The sequence below is a fragment of the Ranitomeya imitator genome, chromosome 2 (genome assembly GCF_032444005.1).
Source record: "Ranitomeya imitator isolate aRanImi1 chromosome 2, aRanImi1.pri, whole genome shotgun sequence".
Classification (NCBI taxonomy): domain Eukaryota; kingdom Metazoa; phylum Chordata; class Amphibia; order Anura; family Dendrobatidae; genus Ranitomeya; species Ranitomeya imitator.
In genome coordinates, this window is record NC_091283.1 from 570,179,537 (window position 1) to 570,199,861 (window position 20,325).

The following is a 20,325-nucleotide window of genomic DNA, read 5'->3' on the forward strand; positions in this document are numbered from 1 at the left end:
GTCAAAAAATCTAACACCCGGCCAAGCCAAAAATGGCTGATTTTCAGCCAAAATTTTTTTTCTCACAAATCAAAAACACTCTATACTCCCTCTTTGGGAACTCTTTTGGGATGCTTTCCAACATAGTTTTAACCCCCTAGATGTAGAAGTAGGATAATTAAGTGATTTTTTCACAAAACCTGAAAATGTCAAAAAATCTAACACCCGGCCAAGCCAAAAATGGCTGATTTTCAGCCAATTTTTTTTCCCACAAATCAAACACACTCCCTCTTTGGGAACTGTTTTCGAATGCTTTCCAGCATAGTTTTAACCCCCTAGATGTAGAAGTAGGAGAATTAAGTGATTTTTCACAAAACCTGAAAACGTCAAAAAATCTAACACCCGGCCAAGCCAAAAATGGCTGATTTTCAGCCAAAAAATGTTTTCTCACAAATCAAACACACTCTATACTCTCTCTTTGGGAACTCTTTTGGGATGCTTTCCAACATAGTTTTAAACCTCTAGATGTAGAAGTAAGAAAATTAAGTGATTTTTCACAATTCCTGAAAATGTCAAAAAAATCTAACACCCGGCCAAGCCAAAAATGGCTGATTTTCAGCCAAAATTTTTTTTTTCATAAATCAAACACACTCTATACTCCCTCTTTGGGAACTGTTTTCGAATGCTTTCCAGCATAGTTTTAACCCCCTAGATGTAGAAGTAGGAGAATTAAGTGATTTTTCACAAAACCTGGAAACGTCAAAAAATCTAACACCCGGCCAAGCCAAAAATGGCTGATTTTCAGCCAAAATTTTTTTTCTCACAAATCAAAAACACTCTATACTCCCTCTTTGGGAACTCTTTTGGGATGCTTTCCAACATAGTTTTAACCCCCTAGATGTAGAAGTAGGATAATTAAGTGATTTTTTCACAAAACCTGAAAATGTCAAAAAATCTAACACCCGGCCAAGCCAAAAATGGCTGATTTTCAGCCAATTTTTTTTCCCACAAATCAAACACACTCCCTCTTTGGGAACTGTTTTCGAATGCTTTCCAGCATAGTTTTAACCCCCTAGATGTAGAAGTAGGAGAATTAAGTGCTTTTTCACAAAACCTGAAAACGTCAAAAAATCTAACACCCGGCCAAGCCAAAAATGGCTGATTTTCAGCCAAAAAATGTTTTCTCACAAATCAAACACACTCTATACTCTCTCTTTGGGCACTCTTTTGGGATGCTTTCCAACATAGTTTTAAACCTCTAGATGTAGAAGTAAGAAAATTAAGTGATTTTTCACAATTCCTGAAAATGTCAAAAAAATCTAACACCCGGCCAAGCCAAAAATGGCTGATTTTCAGCCAAAATTTTTTTTTCACAAATCAAACACACTCTATACTCCCTCTTTGGGAACTGTTTTCGAATGCTTTCCAGCATAGTTTTAACCCCCTAGATGTAGAAGTAGGAGAATTAAGTGATTTTTCACAAAACCTGAAAACGTCAAAAAATCTAATACCCGGCCAAGCCAAAAATGGCTGATTTTCAGCCAAAATTTTTTTTCTCACAAATCAAAAACACTCTATACTCCCTCTTTGGGAACTCTTTTGGGATGCTTTCCAACATAGTTTCAAACCTTTAGATGTAGAAGTAAGAAAATTAAGTGATTTTTCACAATTCCTGAAAATGTCAAAAAATCTAACACATGGCCAAGCCAAATATGGCTGATTTTCAGCCAATTTTTTTTCCCACAAATCAAACACTCTCTATACTCCCTCTTTGGGAACTCTTTTGGGATGCTTTCCAACATAGTTTTAAACCTCTAGATGTAGAAGTAAGAAAATTAAGTGATTTTTCACAATTCCTGAAAATGTCAAAATAATCTAACACCCGGCCAAGCCAAAAATGGCTGATTTTCAGCCAAAATTTTTTTTTGCACAAATCACACACACTCTATACTCCCTCTTTGGGAACTGTTTTCGAATGCTTTCCAGCATAGTTTTAACCCCCTAGATGTAGAAGTAGGAGAATTAAGTGATTTTTCACAAAACCTGAAAAAGTCAAAAAATCTAACAACCGGCCAAGCCAAAAATGGCTGATTTTCAGTCAAAAATTTTTTTTCACAAATCAAATACACCCTATACTCCCTCTTTGGGAAATCTTTTGGGATGCTTTCCAACATAGTTTTAACTCACTAGATGTAGAAGTAGGAGAATTAAGTGATTTTTCACAAAACCTGAAAACGTCAAAAAATCTAACACCCGGCCAAGCCAAAAATGGCTGATTTTCAGCCAAAATTTTTTTTGCACAAATCACACACACTCTATACTCCCTCTTTGGGAACTCTTTTGGGATGCTTCCAAAATAGTTTTTAACCCTTAGATGTAGTAGTAGGAGAATTAAGTGATTTTTCACAAAACCTGAAAACGTCAAAAAATCTAACACCCGGCCAAGCCAAAAATGGCTGATTTTCAGCCAAAAATTTTTTTTTCCACAATTCAAACACACTCTATACTCCCTCTTTGGGGACTGTTTTCGAATGCTTTCCAGCATAGTTTTAATTCCCTAGATGTAGAAGTTGGATAATTAAGTGATTTTTTCACAAAACCTGAAAATGTCAAAAAATCTAACACATGGCCAAGCCAAATATGGCTGATTTTCAGCCAATTTTTTTTCCCACAAATCAAACACACTCTATACTCCCTCTTTGGGAACTCTTTTGGGATGCTTTCCAACATAGTTTTAAACCTCTAGATGTAGAAGTAAGAAAATTTAGTGATTTTTCACAATTCCTGAAAATGTCAAAAAAATCTAACACCCGGCCAAGCCAAAAATGGCTGATTTTCAGCCAAAAATTTTTTTTTCACAAATCAAACACACTCTATACTCCCTCTTTGGGAACTCTTTTGGGATGCTTTCCAACATAGTTTTAACCCCCTAGATGTAGAAGTAGGAGAATTCAGTGATTTTTCACAAAACCTGAAAACGTCAAAAAATCTAACACCCGGCCAAGCCAAAAATAACTGATTTTCAGCCAAAAATTTTTTTTCCACAAATCAAACACACTCCCTCTTTGGGAACTGTTTTCAAATGCTTTCCAGCATAGTTTTAACCCCCTAGATGTAGAAGTAGGAGAATTAAGTGATTTTTCACAAAACCTGAAAAAGTCAAAAAATCTAACACCCGGCCAAACCAAAAATGGCTGATTTTCAGCCAAAAAATGTTTTCTCACAAATCAAACACACTCTATACTCCCTCTTTGGGAACTCTTTTGGGATGCTTTCCAACATAGTTTTAAACCCTTAGATGTAGAAGTAGGAGAATTAAGTGATTTTTCACAAAACTTGAAAACGTCAAAAAATCTAACACCCGGCCAAGCCAAAAATGGCTGATTTTCAGCCAAAATTTTTTTTTTCACAAATCAAACACACTCTATACTCCCTCTTTGGGAACTGTTTTCGAATGCTTTCCAGCATAGTTTTAACCCCCTAGATGTAGAAGTAGGAGAATTAAGTGATTTTTCACAAAACCTGAAAACGTCAAAAAATCTAACACCCGGCCAAGCCAAAAATGGCTTATTTTCAGCCAAAAAATTTTTTCTCACAAATCAAAAACACTCTATACTCCCTCTTTGGGAACTCTTTTGGGATGCTTTCCAACATAGTTTTAACCCCCTAGATGTAGAAGTTGGATAATTAAGTGATTTTTTCACAAAACCTGAAAATGTCAAAAAATCTAACACCCGACCAAGCCAAAAATGGCTGATTTTCAGCAAAAAAATGTTTTCTCACAAATCAAACACACTCTATAGTCCCTCTTTGGGAACTCTTTTGGGATGCTTTCCAACATAGTTTCAAACCTCTAGATGTAGAAGTAAGAAAATTAAGTGATTTTTCACAATTCCTGAAAATGTCAAAAAATCTAACACATGGCCAAGCCAAAAATGGCTGATTTTCAGCCAAAATTTTTTTTGCACAAATCACACACACTCTATACTCCCTCTTTGGGAACTCTTTTGGGATGCTTTCCAACATAGTTTTTAACCCTTAGATGTAGTAGTAGGAGAATTAAGTGATTTTTCACAAAACCTGAAAACGTCAAAAAATCTAACACTCGGCCAAGCCAAAAATAGCTGATTTTCAGCCAAAATTTTTTTTTCCACAATTCAAACACACTCTATACTCCCTCTTTGGGGACTGTTTTCGAATGCTTTCCAGCATAGTTTTAACCCCCTAGATGTAGAAGTAGGAGAATTAAGTGATTTTCACAAAACCTGAAAACGTCAAAAAATCTAACACACAGCCAAGCCAAAAATGGCTGATTTTCAGTCAAAATTTTTTTTTTCACAAATCAAACACACTCCCTCTTTGGGAACTGTTTTCAAATGCTTTTCAACATAGTTTTAACCCCCTAGATGTAGAAGTAGGAGAATTCAGTGATTTTTCACAAAACCTGAAAACGTCAAAAAATCTAACACCCGGCCAAGCCAAAAATAACTGATTTTCAGCCAAAATTTTTTTTCCACAAATCAAACACACTCCCTCTTTGGGAACTGTTTTCAAATGCTTTCCAGCATAGTTTTAACCCCCTAGATGTAGAAGTAGGAGAATTAAGTGATTTTTCACAATTCCTGAAAACGTCAAAAAATCTAACACCCGGCCAAGCCAAATATGGCTGATTTTCAGCCAATTTTTTTTCCCACAAATCAAACACACTCTATACTCCCTCTTTGGGAACTCTTTTTGGGATGCTTTCCAACATAGTTTTAAACCTCTAGATGTAGAAGTAAGAAAATTTAGTGATTTTTCACAATTCCTGAAAATGTCTAAAAAATCTAACACCCGGCCAAGCCAAAAATGGCTGATTTTCAGCCAAAATTTTTTTTGCACAAATCACACACACTCTATACTCCCTCTTTGGGAACTCTTTTGGGATGCTTTCCAACATAGTTTTTAACCCTTAGATGTAGTAGTAGGAGAATTAAGTGATTTTTCACAAAACCTGAAAACGTCAAAAAATCTAACACCCGGCCAAGCCAAAAATGGCTGATTTTCAGCCAAAATTTTTTTTTTCCACAATTCAAACACACTCTATACTCCCTCTTTGGGGACTGTTTTCGAATGCTTTCCAGCATAGTTTTAACCCCCTAGATGTAGAAGTAGGAGAATTAAGTGATTTTCACAAAACCTGAAAACGTCAAAAAATCTAACACACGGCCAAGCCAAAAATGGCTGATTTTCAGTCAAAATTTTTTTTTTCACAAATCAAACACACTCTATACTCCCTCTTTGGGAACTCTTTTGGGATGCTTTCCAACATAGTTTTAACCCACTAGATGTAGAAGTAGGAGAATTAAGTGATTTTTCACAAAACCTGAAAACGTCAAAAAATCTAACACCCGGCCAAGCCAAAAATGGCTGATTTTCAGTCAAAAATTTTTTTTTCACAAATCAAACACGCTCTATACTCCCTCTTTGGGAACTCTTTTGGGATGCTTTCCAACATAGTTTTAACCCCCTAGATGTAGAAGTAGGAGAATTCAGTGATTTTTCACAAAACCTGAAAACGTCAAAAAATCTAACACCCGGCCAAGCCAAAAATAACTGATTTTCAGCCAAAATTTTTTTTTCCACAAATCAAACACACTCCCTCTTTGGGAACTGTTTTCAAATGCTTTCCAGCATAGTTTTAACCCCCTAGATGTAGAAGTAGGAGAATTAAGTGATTTTTCACAAAACCTGAAAATGTCAAAAAAATCTAACACGCGGCCAAGCCAAAAATGGCTGATTTTCAGCCAGAATTTTTTTTTTCCACAAATCAAAAACACTCTATACTCCCTCTTTGGGAACTCTTTTGGGATGCTTTCCAACAAAGTTTTTACCCCATAGATGTAGAAGTAGGAGAATTAAGTGATTTTTCATAAAAAAAAAACTGAAAAAGTCAAAAAATCTAACACCCGGCCAAGCCAAAAATGGCTGATTTTCAGCCAAAATTTTTTTTCTCACAAATCAAAAACACTCTATAATCCCTCTTTGGGAACTCTTTTGGGATGCTTTCCAACATAGTTTTAACCCCCTAGATGTAGAAGTAGGATAATTAAGTGATTTTTTCACAAAACCTGAAAACGTCAAAAAATCTAACACCCGACCAAGCCAAAAATGGCTGATTTTCAGCCAAATTTTTTTTTTCACAAATGAAACACACTCTATACTCCCTCTTTGGGAACTCTTTTGGGATGCTTTCCAACATAGTTTTAAACCTCTAGATGTAGAAGTAAGAAAATTAAGTGATTTTTCACAATTCCTGAAAATGTCAAAAAAAATCTAACACCCGGCCAAGCCAAAAATGGCTGATTTTCAGCCAAAATTTTTTTTTCCACAAATTACACACACCCTATACTCCCTCTTTGGGAACTCTTTTGGGATGCTTTCCAACATAGTTTTTAACCCTTAGATGTAGAAGTAGGAGAATTAAGTGATTTTTCACAAAACCTGAAAACGTCAAAAAATCTAACACCTGGCCAAGCCAAAAATGGCTGATTTTCAGCCAAAATTTTTTTTTTCATAAATCAAACACACTCTATACTCCCTCTTTGGGAACTGTTTTCGAATGCTTTCCAGCATAGTTTTAACCCCCTAGATGTAGAAGTAGGAGAATTAAGTGATTTTTCACAAAACCTGGAAACGTCAAAAAATCTAACACCCGGCCAAGCCAAAAATGGCTGATTTTCAGCCAAAATTTTTTTTCTCACAAATCAAAAACACTCTATACTCCCTCTTTGGGAACTCTTTTGGGATGCTTTCCAACATAGTTTTAACCCCCTAGATGTAGAAGTAGGATAATTAAGTGATTTTTTCACAAAACCTGAAAATGTCAAAAAATCTAACACCCGGCCAAGCCAAAAATGGCTGATTTTCAGCCAATTTTTTTTCCCACAAATCAAACACACTCTATACTCCCTCTTTGGGAACTCTTTTGGGATGCTTTCCAACATAGTTTTAAACCTCTAGATGTAGAAGTAAGAAAATTAAGTGATTTTTCACAATTCATGATAATGTCAAAATAATCTAACACCCGGCCAAGCCAAAAATGGCTGATTTTCAGTCAAAATTTTTTTTTCACAAATCAAACACACTCTATACTCCCTCTTTGGGAACTCTTTTGGGATGCTTTCCAACATAGTTTTTACCCCTTAGATGTAGAAGTAGGAGAATTAAGTGATTTTTCACAAAACCTGAAAATGTCAAAAAATCTAACACCCGGCCAAGCCAAAAATGGCTGATTTTCAGCCAAAAATTTTTTTTCCACAAATCAAACACACTCTATACTCCCTCTTTGGGAACTGTTTTCGAATGCTTTCCAACATAGTTTTAACCCCCTAGATGTAGAAGTAGGAGAATTAAGTGATTTTTCACAAAACCTGAAAAAGTCAAGAAATCTAACAACCAGTCAAGCCAAAAATGGCTGATTATCAGTCAAAATTTTTTTTTTCACAAATCAAACACTCTCTATACTCCCTCTTTGGGAACTCTTTTGGGATGCTTTCCAACATAATTTTAAACCTCTAGATGTAGAAGTAAGAAAATTAAGTGATTTTTCACAATTCCTGAAAATGTCAAAAAAATCTAACACCCGGCCAAGCCAAAAATGGCTGATTTTCAGCCAAAATTTTTTTTTTCCACAAATCAAACACACTCTATACTCCCTCTTTGGGGACTGTTTTCGAATGCTTTCCAGCATAGTTTTAACCCCCTAGATGTAGAAGTAGGAGAATTAAGTGATTTTCACAAAACCTGAAAACGTCAAAAAATCTAACACACGGCCAAGCCAAAAATGGCTGATTTTCAGTCAAAATTTTTTTTTTCACAAATCAAACACACTCTATACTCCCTCTTTGGGAACTCTTTTGGGATGCTTTCCAACATAGTTTTAACCCACTAGATGTAGAAGTAGGAGAATTAAGTGATTTTTCACAAAACCTGAAAACGTCAAAAAGTCTAACACCCGGCCAAGCCAAAAATGGCTGATTTTCAGCCAAAATTTATTTTTCACAAATCAAACACACTCTATACTCCCTCTTTGGGAACTGTTTTCGAATGCTTTCCAGCATAGTTTTAACCCCCTAGATGTAGAAGTAGGAGAATTAAGTGATTTTTCACAAAACCTGAAAATGTCAAAATATCAAACACCCGGCCAAGCCAAAAATGGCTGATTTTCAGCCAAAATATTTTTTTTTCGACAAATCAAACACACTCTATACTCCCTCTTTGGGAACTGTTTTCGAATGCTTTCCAGCATAGTTTTAACCCCCTAGATGTAGAAGTAGGAGAATTAAGTGATTTTTCACAAAACCTGAAAACGTCAAAAAATCTAACACCCGGCCAAGTCAAAAATGGCTGATTTTCAGCCAAAAAATGTTTTCTCACAAATCAAACACACTCTATACTCCCTCTTTGGGAACTCTTTTGGGACGCTTTCCAACATAGTTTTAACCCACTAGATGTAGAAGTAGGAGAATTAAGTGATTTTTCACAAAACCTGAAAACGTCAAAAAATCTAACACCTGGCCAAGCCAAAAATGGCTGATTTTCAGCCAAAATTTTTTTTTTCATAAATCAAACACACTCTATACTCCCTCTTTGGGAACTGTTTTCGAATGCTTTCCAGCATAGTTTTAACCCCCTAGATGTAGAAGTAGGAGAATTAAGTGATTTTTCACAAAACCTGGAAACGTCAAAAAATCTAACACCCGGCCAAGCCAAAAATGGCTGATTTTCAGCCAAAAATTTTTTTCTCACAAATCAAAAACACTCTATACTCCCTCTTTGGGAACTCTTTTGGGATGCTTATCAACATAGTTTTAACCCCCTAGATGTAGCAGTAGGAGAATTAAGTGATTTTTCACAAAACCTGAAAATGTCAAAAAATCTAACACCCGGCCAAGCCAAAAATGGCTGATTTTCAGTCAAAATTTTTTATTTCACAAATCAAACACACTCTATACTCCCTCTTTGGGAACTCTTTTGATATGCTTTCCAACATAGTTTTAACCCACTAGATGTAGAAGTAGGAGAATTAAGTGATTTTTCACAAAACCTGAAAACGTCAAAAAATCTAACACCCGGCCAAGCCAAAAATGGCTGATTTTCAGCCAAAATTTTTTTTTTCCACAAATCAAACACACTCTATACTCCCTCTTTGGGAACTGTTTTCGAATGCTTTCCAACATAGTTTTAACCCCCTAGATGTAGAAGTAGGAGAATTAAGTGATTTTTTACAAAACCTGAAAAAGTCAAGAAATCTAACAACCGGCCAAGCCAAAAATGGCTGATTTTCAGTCAAAATTTTTTTTTCACAAATCAAACACTCTCTATACTCCCTCTTTGGGAACTCTTTTGGGATGCTTTCCAACATAGTTTTAAACCTCTAGATGTAGAAGTAAGAAAATTAAGTGATTTTTCACATTTCCTGAAAATGTCAAAATAATCTAACACCCGGCCAAGCCAAAAATGGCTGATTTTCAGTCAAAATTTTTTTTTCACAAATCAAATACACTCTATACTCCCTCTTTGGGAACTCTTTTGGGATGCTTTCCAACATAGTTTTAACTCACTAGATGTATAAGTAGGAGAATTAAGTGATTTTTCACAAAACCTGAAAACGTCAAAAAATCTAACACCCGGCCAAGCCAAAAATGGCTGATTTTCAGCCAAAATTTTTTTTTTCCACAAATCACACTCTATACTCCCTCTTTGGGAACTGTTTTCGAATGCTTTCCAGCATAGTTTTAACCACTTAGATGTAGAAGTAGGAGAATTAAGTGATTTTTCACAAAACCTGAAAACGTCAAAAAATCTAACACCCGGCCAAGCCAAAAATGGCTGATTTTCAGCCAAAATTTTTTTTCTCACAAATCAAAAACACTCTATACTCCTTCTTTGGGTACTCTTTTGGGATGCTTTCCAACATAGTTTTAACCCCCTAGATGTAGAAGTAGGAGAATTAAGTGATTTTTTCACAAAACCTGAAAACGTCAAAAAATCTAACACCCGGCCAAGCCAAAAATGGCTGATTTTCAGCCAAATTTTTTTTCCCACAAATCAAACACACTCTATACTCCCTCTTTGGGAACTGTTTTCGAATGCTTTCCAGCATAGTTTTAACCCCCTAGATGTAGAAGTAGGAGAATTAAGTGATTTTTCACAAAACCTGAAAATGTCAAAATATCAAACACCCGGCCAAGCCAAAAATGGCTGATTTTCAGCCAAAATATTTTTTTTTCGACAAATCAAACACACTCTATACTCCCTCTTTGGGAACTGTTTTCGAATGCTTTCCAGCATAGTTTTAACCCCCTAGATGTAGAAGTAGGAGAATTAAGTGATTTTTCACAAAACCTGAAAACGTCAAAAAATCTAACACCTGGCCAAGCCAAAAATGGCTGATTTTCAGCCAAAATTTTTTTTTTCACAAATCAAACACACTCTATACTCCCTCTTTGGGAACTGTTTTCGAATGCTTTCCAGCATAGTTTTAACCCCCATAAATGTAGAAGTAGGAGAATTAAGTGATTTTTCACAAAACCTGAAAACGTCAAAAAATCTAACACCCGGCTAAGCCAAAAATGGCTGATTTTCAGCCCAAAATTTTTTCCTCACAAATCAAAAACACTCTATACTCCTTCTTTGGGAACTCTTTTGGGATGCTTTCCAACATAGTTTTAACCTTTAACCCCATAGATTTTGAAGTAGGATAATTAAGTGATTTTTTACAAAACCTGAAAACGTCAAAAAATCTAACACCCGGCCAAGCCAAAAATGGCTGATTTTCAGCCAAATTTTTTTTTCCACAAATCAAACACACTCTATACTCCCTCTTTGGGAACTCTTTTGGGATGCTTTCCAACATAGTTTTAAACCTCTAGATGTAGAAGTAAGAAAATTAAGTGATTTTTCACAATTCCTGAAAATATCAAAAAAATCTAACACCCGGCCAAGCCAAAAATGGCTGATTTTCAGGCAAAATTTTTTTTTGCACAGATCACACACACTCTATACTCCCTCTTTGGGAACTCTTTTGGGATGCTTTCCAACATAGTTTTTAACCCTTAGATGTAGAAGTAGGAGAATTAAGTGATTTTTCACAAAACCTGAAAACGTCAAAAAATCTAACACCCGGCCATGCCAAAAATGGCTGATTTTCAGCCAAAAATTTTTTTCTCACAAATCAAAAACACTCTATACTCCTTCTTTGGGTACTCTTTTGGATGCTTTCCAACATAGTTTTAACCCCCTAGATGTAGAAGTAGGAGAATTAAGTGATTTTTTCACAAAACCTGAAAACGTCAAAAAATCTAATACCCGGCCAAGAAAAAAATGGCTGATTTTCAGCCAAAATATATTTTTTTCCACAAATCAAACACACTCTATACTCCCTCTTTGGGAACTGTTTTCGAATGCTTTCCAGCATAGTTTTAACCCCCTAGATGTAGAAGTAGGAGAATTAAGTGATTTTTCACAAAACCTGAAAACGTCAAAAAATCTAACACCTGGCCAAGCCAAAAATGGCTGATTTTCAGCCAAAAAATTTTTTCTCACAAATCAAAAACACTCTATACTCCTTCTTTGGGTACTCTTTTGGGATGCTTTCCAACATAGTTTTAACCCCCTAGATGTAGAAGTAGGAGAATTAAGTGATTTTTTCACAAAACCTGAAAACGTCAAAAAATCTAACAACCGGCCAAGCCAAAAATGGCTGATTTTCAGCCAAATTCTTTTTTTCCACAAATCAAAAACACTCTATACTCCCTCTTTGGGAACTCTTTTGGGATGCTTTCCAACATAGTTTTTACCCCTTAGATGTAGAAGTAGGAGAATTAAGTGATTTTTCACAAAACCTGAAAACGTCAAAAAATCTAACTCCTGGCCAAGCCAAAAATGGCTGATTTTCAGCCAAAATTTTTTTTTTCACAATTCAAACACACTCTATACTCCCTCTTTGGGAACTGTTTTCGAATGCTTTCCAGCATAGTTTTAACCCCCTAGATGTAGAAGTAGGAGAATTAAGTGATTTTTCACAAAACCTGAAAACGTCAAAAAATCTAACACCCGGCCAAGCCAAAAATGGCTGATTTTCAGCCAAAATTTTTTTTTTCACAAATCAAACACACTCTATACTCCCTCTTTGGCAACTCTTTTGGGATGCTTTCCAACATAGTTTTTACCCCTTAGATGTAGAAGTAGGAGAATTAAGTGATTTTTCACAAAACCTGAAAACGTCAAAAATCTAACACCCGGCCAAGCCAAAAATGGCTGATTTTCAGCCAAAATTTTTTTTTCCACAACTCAAGCATACTCCCTCTTTGGGAACTGTTTTCGAATGCTTTCCAGCATAGTTTTAACCCCCTAGATGTAGAAGTAGGAGAATTAAGTGATTTTTCACAAAACCTGAAAACGTCAAAAAATCTAACACCTGCCCAAGCCAAAAATGGCTGATTTTCAGCCAAAAAATGTTTTCTCACAAATCAAACACACTCTATACTCCCTCTTTGGGAACTCTTTTGGGATGCTTTCCAACATAGTTTTAACCCACTAGATGTAGAAGTAGGAGAATTAAGTGATTTTTTACAAAACCTGAAAACGTCAAAAAATCTAACACCCGGCCAAGCCAAAAATGGCTGATTTTCAGCCAAATTTTTTTTCCACAAATCAAACACACTCTATACTCCCTCTTTGGGAACTCTTTTGGGATGCTTTCCAACATAGTTTTAAACCTCTAGATGTAGAAGTAAGAAAATTAAGTGATTTTTCACAATTCCTGAAAATATCAAAAAAATCTAACACCCGGCCAAGCCAAAAATGGCTGATTTTCAGCCAAAATTTTTTTTTTCCACAAATCACACTCTATACTCCCTCTTTGGGAACTGTTTTCGAATGCTTTCCAGCATAGTTTTAACCCCCTAGATGTAGAAGTAGGAGAATTAAGTGATTTTTCACAAAACCTGAAAACGTCAAAAAATCTAACACCCGGCCAAGCCAAAAATGGCTGATTTTCAGCCAAAAATTTTTTTCTCACAAATCAAAAACACTCTATACTCCTTCTTTGGGTACTCTTTTGGGATGCTTTCCAACATAGTTTTAACCCCCTAGATGTAGAAGTAGGAGAATTAAGTGATTTTTTCACAAAACCTGAAAACGTCAAAAAATCTAATACCCGGCCAAGCCAAAAATGGCTGATTTTCAGCCAAATTTTTTTTCCCACAAATCAAACACACTCTATACTCCCTCTTTGGGAACTGTTTTCGAATGCTTTCCAGCATAGTTTTAACCCCCTAGATGTAGAAGTAGGAGAATTAAGTGATTTTTCACAAAACCTGAAAATGTCAAAATATCTAACACCCGGCCAAGCCAAAAATGGCTGATTTTCAGCCAAAATATTTTTTTTTCCACAAATCAAACACACTCTATACTCCCTCTTTGGGAACTGTTTTCGAATGCTTTCCAGCATAGTTTTAACCCCCTAGATGTAGAAGTAGGAGAATTAAGTGATTTTTCACAAAACCTGAAAACGTCAAAAAATCTAACACCCGGCCAAGCCAAAAATGGCTGATTTTCAGCCAAAATTTTTTTTTGCACAGATCACACACACTCTATACTCCCTCTTTGGGAACTCTTTTGGGATGCTTTCCAACATAGTTTTTACCCCTTAGATGTAGAAGTAGGAGAATTAAGTGATTTTTCACAAAACCTGAAAACGTCAAAAAATCTAACACCTGGCCAAGCCAAAAATGGCTGATTTTCAGCCAAAATTTTTTTTTTCACAAATCAAACACACTCTATACTCCCTCTTTGGGAACTCTTTTGGGATGCTTTCCAACATAGTTTTAACCCCCTAGATGTAGAAGTAGGATAATTAAGTGATTTTTTCACAAAACCTGAAAACGTCAAAAAATCTAACACCCGGCCAAGCCAAAAATGGCTGATTTTCAGCCAATTTTTTTTCCCACAAATCAAACACACTCTATACTCCCTCTTTGGGAACTCTTTTGGGATGCTTTCCAACATAGTTTTAACCCACTAGATGTAGAAGTAGGAGAATTAAGTGATTTTTCACAAAACCTGAAAACGTCAAAAAACTAACACCCGGCCAAGCCAAAAATGGCTGATTTTCAGCCAAAATTTATTTTTTCACAAATCAAACACACTCTATACTCCCTCTTTGGCAACTCTTTTGGGATGCTTTCCAACATAGTTTTTACCCCTTAGATGTAGAAGTAGGAGAATTAAGTGATTTTTCACAAAACCTGAAAACGTCAAAAAATCTAACACCCGGCCAAGCCAAAAATGGCTGATTTTCAGCCAAAATTTTTTTTTCCACAAATCAAGCACACTCCCTCTTTGGGAACTGTTTTCGAATGCTTTCCAGCATAGTTTTAACCCCCTAGATGTAGAAGTAGGAGAATTAAGTGATTTTTCACAAAACCTGAAAACGTCAAAAAATCTAACACACGGCCAAGCCAAAAATGGCTGATTTTCAGCCAAAAAATGTTTTCTCACAAATCAAACACACTCTATACTCCCTCTTTGGGAACTCTTTTGGGATGCTTTCCAACATAGTTTTAACCCCTTAGATGTAGAAGTAGGAGAATTGAGTGATTTTTCACAAAACCTGAAAACGTCAAAAAATCTAACACCCGGCCAAGCCAAAAATGGCTGATTTTCAGCCAAATTTTTTTTCCCACAAATCAATCACACTCTATACTCCCTCTTTGGGAACTGTTTTCGAATGCTTTCCAGCATAGTTTTAACCCCCTAGATGTAGAAGTAGGAGAATTAAGTGATTTTTCACAAAACCTGAAAATGTCAAAATATCAAACACCCGGCCAAGCCAAAAATGGCTGATTTTCAGCCAAAATATTTTTTTTTCGACAAATCAAACACACTCTATACTCCCTCTTTGGGAACTGTTTTCGAATGCTTTCCAGCATAGTTTTAACCCCCTAAATGTAGAAGTAGGAGAATTAAGTGATTTTTCACAAAACCTGAAAACGTCAAAAAATCTAACACCTGGCCAAGCCAAAAATGGCTGATTTTCAGCCAAAAAATGTTTTCTCACAAATCAAACACACTCTATACTCCCTCTTTGGGAACTCTTTTGGGATGCTTTCCAACATAGTTTTAACCCACTAGATGTAGAAGTAGGAGAATTAAGTGATTTTTCACAAAACCTGAAAACGTCAAAAAATCTAACACCTGGCCAAGCCAAAAATGGCTGATTTTCAGCCAAAATTTTTTTTTTCACAAATCAAACACACTCTATACTCCCTCTTTGGGAACTGTTTTCGAATGCTTTCCAGCATAGTTTTAACCCCCTAGATGTAGAAGTAGGAGAATTAAGTGATTTTTCACAAAACCTGAAAACGTCAAAAAATCTAACACCCGGCCAAGCCAAAAATGGCTGATTTTCAGCCAAAAATTTTTTCCTCACAAATCAAAAACACTCTATACTCCCTCTTTGGGAACTCTTTTGGGATGCTTTCCAACATAGTTTTAACCCCATAGATTTTGAAGTAGGATAATTAAGTGATTTTTTACAAAACCTGAAAACGTTAAAAAATCTAACACCCGGCCAAGCCAAAAATGGCTGATTTTCAGCCAAATTTTTTTTTTCACAAATCAAACACACTCTATACTCCCTCTTTGGGAACTCTTTTGGGATGCTTTCCAACATAGTTTTAAACCTCTAGATGTAGAAGTAAGAAAATTAAGTGATTTTTCACAATTCCTGAAAATATCAAAAAAATCTAACACCCGGCCAAGCCAAAAATGGCTGATTTTCAGCCAAAATTTTTTTTTGCACAGATCACACACACTCTATACTCCCTCTTTGGGAACTCTTTTGGGATGCTTTCCAACATAGTTTTAACCCCCTAGATGTAAAAGTAGGAGAATTAAGTGATTTTTTCACAAAACCTGAAAACTTTAAAAAATCTAATACCCGGCCAAGCCAAAAATGGCTGATTTTCAGCCAAAATATTTTTTTTTCCACAAATCAAACACACTCTATACTCCCTCTTTGGGAACTGTTTTCGAATGCTTTCCAGCATAGTTTTAACCCCCTAGATGTAGAAGTAGGAGAATTAAGTGATTTTTCACAAAACCTGAAAACGTCAAAAAATCTAACAACCGGCCAAGCCAAAAATGGCTGATTTTCAGCCAAATTTTTTTTCCACAAATCAAAAACACTCTATACTCCCTCTTTGGGAACTCTTTTGGGATGCTTTCCAACATAGTTTTTACCCCTTAGATGTAGAAGTAGGAGAATTAAGTGATTTTTCACAAAACCTGAAAACTAGTGTTGAGCATTCCGATACCGCAAGTATCGGGTATCGGCCGATATTTGCGGTATCGGAATTCCGATACTGAATTCCGATACTTCCCGCGTATCGGATACCGGAATCGGAAGTTCCCAGAATTCAAATTGAACGCAGCAGCCAATGAGGAATGAATGAAAGTGTGGGCACATCCTGTTTAGCATGGTGGGCATGTAAGTACTGGCAAGGCTGGGATTGGCTGCTGAAATGATGTCACTCTGCACTATAAAAAAGCGCTGCCGCCATTTTGCGCTCACTCTGCTGTGATTTCAGTTAGGGACAGGACGCTGTGTTCTAACTGAGGGCCAGTCGAGCTAGCTAATTGCTTTATTTTCCTTTCCAAAGGCTAATTTAGCAAAACGCTGTGTGTTCTTCACTGTTCACCTTGCTCTTGCCTTGCAGCGCTGTTTTAACAGCGTTCTGCAAGGTCTCTGTGTGTGTGTGTGTGTGCAGCTCACTCTGTAGTCTGTGTGCAGCCATATACCCGGTTGTATTCAGCTCAGGGGGGGTTCACACTGCCTCACACAGTTGTTCTTTTTTGCTCTTAGTGCAGCCTGCTGCACATTTTTTCTCAAATTTCCTATTAGTGTTTTTCCACCAGTCTCCAGCTCTATTGTGGAAAAACACTACATAGGATAACCTAGAGGGGGGTTTTTGGGCCTTGCAGCGCCGTTTACGGCTGTCTGCACGGTCTCCGTGTGAGCCCAGCTCGCCCTGTAGTCTGTGTGCAGCCATAGCCGGTTGGATTCAGCTCAGGGTTCGTTACTGGCTCATACCTTGAGAAAAATTTTCCTTTTTTTCAAATAGTGCAGCCTGTTTAAAATTTGAAAAAAAAAATTCCTATTAGTGTCTTTCCACTCGTATCCAGCTAAATAGTGGAAAAACACTATATAGGATAACCTAGAGGAGGGTTTTTTGGCCTTGCAGCGCCGTTTACGGCTGTCTGCACGGTCTCCGTGTGAGCCCAGCTCGCCCTGTAGTCTGTGTGCAGCCATAGCCGGTTGGATTCAGCTCAGGGTTCGTTACTGGCTCATACCTTGAGAAAAATTTTCCTTTTTTTCAAATAGTGCAGCCTGTTTAAAATCTGAAAAAAAAAATTCCTATTAGTGTCTTTCCACTCGTATCCAGCTAAATAGTGGAAAAACACTATATAGGATAACCTAGAGGAGGGTTTTTTGGCCTTGCAGCGCCGTTTACGGCTGTCTGCACGGTCTCCGTGTGAGCCCAGCTCGCCCTGTAGTCTGTGTGCAGCCATAGCCGGTTGGATTCAGCTCAGGGTTCGTTACTGGCTCATACCTTGAGAAAAATTTTCCTTTTTTTCAAATAGTGCAGCCTGTTTAAAATTTGAAAAAAAAAATTCCTATTACTGTCTTTCCACTCGTATCCAGCTAAATAGTGGAAAAACACTATATAGGATAACCTAGAGGAGGGTTTTTTGGCCTTGCAGCGCCGTTTACGGCTGTCTGCACGGTCTCTGTGTGAGCGCAGCTCGCCCTGTAGTCTGTGTGCAGCCATAGCCGGTTGGATTCAGCTCAGGGTGCGTTACTGCCTCATACCTTGAAAAACAATTTCCTTTTTTTCAAATAGTGCAGCCAGTTTAAAATTTGAAAAAAAAAATTCCTATTAGTGTCTTTCCACTCGTATCCAGCTAAATAGTGGAAAAACACTATATAGGATAACCGAGAGGAGGGTTTTTTGGCCTTGCAGCGCCGTTTACGGCTGTCTGCACGCTCTCCGTGTGATTTAAACTAGCTCTGTAGCCCGATCTGCACCAAAAAAAAAGTTAAGTTCACCAAACACAACTTAACACTTGTGTAGGCCACATTTGAAAAATAATAAAGTTTAGTCCACAATTTACAACATTAGTGTTTCTTACACCTGTTAGGAGGAGCATTACAGGAATAAGCACACTAAGGCCTTAGTACTTTTCTGCTTATCTTTATCTGTCAACCAAGATGAAGAGGGCAGGGAGTAAGGCACGTGGGCGTGGGCGCGGAGCAGGGAGAGGAGCAGGGAGAGGACGTGGTGATTCTGTGCCTGCTGCGGGCGCCGGTGACTCGTCGTCACTCAGTTTCAGCAGGGAACAGTCCTTCATGCGCAGCTTTGTCGGAGAGCGCCGTGCACCGCTGCTGCGTGAAGACCAAATTGAAGCCGTTGTCGGGTGGATGGCAGCTAACGCCTCGGCATCGACTTCAGTTAGTGCCACATCCTCTCAGGCACAGAGCACTGGAGAGCAGCCATCTGTCTCTTCACCACCTGCCAAATTGGCCAGGCAGTCAGAGAGCCCAGGACAGGAGCCGTCTCTACTTCTGTTCTCTGAATCTCTTGGCTTGGAAACAGGGGGCCAGCCAAGCAGCATTGGAGAAATGGAAGAAGAGGCAGTGTGCAGTGATGCCCAACACCTTTTTCTCTCTGACTCTGAAGAGGCAGGTGGGCCAGTGCCTCCGGTGACCACAGCGCAGTACGCATCTGATGATGAAACTCAGGTGCCGCTTTCTCGTGCGTACTGTGCTGCTGAGACTACCCAGGAGGAGCAGTTGGTGGCAGAGGGTAGTGGAGATGATGAGGTCCTTGACCCATCGTGGCGTGAGGAACAGGAAGGTGGTGGGAGCAGCTCAGAGGAAGAGCTTCCTCTTACGGGCCAAAGAGGGAGAGGGAGGGGGAAGACTGCGGAGCCTGTAGCCTCCACTTTGGCACCCGTTAGGAGCCTGTCTCTTTCCAAAGCCAAAAAGGGCGCTCCCAAGACTTGCAGTGCCTGGTCCTTTTTTGACACAGTTGCAGATGACATTTGTTTTGTCAAATGCAAGCTGTGTCATCATAAAGTAAAAAGAGGGAAAAATGTCAGCAACCTCAATACCACAAATATGTGGAAACATGTGCGGACCAGGCACGCGGTGGAGTTACAGAAACACACTGAAGATGTAGGCCAACCAACAGCGGCAGCTACCACCTCTTCAGCTCGTGTTGCCTCTTCCTCCAGCTCACGCACAGCTGGTTTGGCTTCCTCCCAGAGACCTTGTGTAATTCCACCCACAGCACCACCTTCCCAGTCATCCTCACACTCCCAGTCTACTCTACAGCCATCGGTAGTACAGGCATGGGAGAAAAGGCGGGCATTCTCGGCCAACCACCCCCGAGCACAGGCTCTGAATGCAGGCATTGCCAAACTGTTGTCCCTGGAAATGCTCTCGTTCAGGCTGGTGGAGACTGACAGCTTCCGTGACTTGATGGCATTGGCAGTCCCACAGTACAAGGTGCCCAGCCGCTTTTACTTCAGCAGGCAGGCTGTCCCTGCCCTGCACAGGCATGTTGAGGCAAACATAAAACATGCGCTACTGAACGCCGTCAGTAGCAAGGTCCACCTCACCACCGATGCGTGGACCAGTCAGCATGGACAGGGGCGATATGTTTCCCTCACTGCCCATTGGGTTAATGTTGTTGAGCCAGGTACAGATCGTGCGAGTGGCGCAGGACGTGTCCTGCCCACTCCAAGGATTGCAGGAATCCAGTCTGTACGCATCGACTCCTCCTCTTACACCAGTTCCTCTGATTCCTCTCTGCAGGATCCGTCACAGTCCACCCCCACATGGACCCGTGAATGTTTACCTATGACCGACATGAGCACAGCCGTGGCCAAACGTCAGCAGGCCGTCTTGAAACTAGTTTCATTGGGGCATCGAAGCCACACAGCGCAGGAGCTCTGGAATGCTATAAAGCAGGAGAGCGATGTGTGGTTACTGCCAGCGAATCTCCAGCCAGGCATGGTAGTGTGTGACAATGGCCGAAATCTGGTGGCAGCTTTGGCCCTTGGCAACCTCACTCACATCCCATGTCTGGCACATGTGCTCAATTTGGTTGTGCAGAGTTTTCTGAGGGACTATCCGGATCTTGATGCCCTGCTGCACAAGGTCCGCCTAGAGTGTGCTCACTTGCGGCGTTCCAGCTTGGCCAGATCCCGCATTGCTGCTCTGCAGCGCCGATT